The sequence below is a fragment of the Nannospalax galili genome, unplaced genomic scaffold (assembly GCF_000622305.1).
Source record: "Nannospalax galili isolate Female #2095 unplaced genomic scaffold, S.galili_v1.0 C47825343, whole genome shotgun sequence".
NCBI classification, from domain to species: domain Eukaryota; kingdom Metazoa; phylum Chordata; class Mammalia; order Rodentia; family Spalacidae; genus Nannospalax; species Nannospalax galili.
This window is the reverse complement of record NW_008454662.1, coordinates 1-618: the sequence shown is the minus strand read 5'-3', so window position 1 is coordinate 618 and position 618 is coordinate 1. Positions and strand designations below refer to the sequence as shown.

The 618-nt window shown below is 47.4% G+C and overlaps 1 pseudogene; it reads left to right on the top strand.

Annotated features, from left to right (window-relative positions):
• Window positions 1–254: 254 nt before the first annotated feature.
• LOC103728210 lies at window positions 255–467 on the top strand (annotated as a pseudogene).
• The last annotated feature ends 151 nt before the right edge of the window (window positions 468–618 follow it).

The following is a 618-nucleotide window of genomic DNA, read 5'->3' as shown; positions in this document are numbered from 1 at the left end:
ATAATACTGAGTAGACAGTATTACCCATGCTAGGCAAGCACTCTACCACTGAGACATGTCCCTAGGGACTTTGAAACTTTTGAGATAGTATCTCACAAAATTGCCCAGGTTAGCCTTGAGCTCACTGGATAGAGCAGGCTGGATGGGCTCCTTCTGCCTCAACCTCTCAAGTAGCTGGGATTATAGAGCTATGCCACAAAGTCAAACCTAGGTTTTGGGGTGCCACTGTCTCAAACTCTAAGCATTCAGTTGCCATGCCTTGGAAAATTGAGGAAATCAAGGACTTTCTCCTCACAGTCAGGCAAAAAGATGCCAAATTCATCAAGACCAAGAAAAACAAGTATACTGTGAAGGTCAAAGTCCTCTGCACCAGATACCTCTACACTCTGGTCATCACAGACAAGGAGAAGGCATGGAAACTGAAGCAGTCCTTACCACCTGGTTTGGCAGTGAAGGAGCAGAAATGAACCTAGCCCCCTCCTCTGGACTGTATTAAAAATCCTCAGATGAGGAGAGTCCTGGCTTGGGGATTTACTTGGCGGCCTTGGTAAATGCACGATGAACCCGCAGGATCATCAGCTCAAGCCTTGTGAGCACACTCCAAGGTGGCCTGACCCT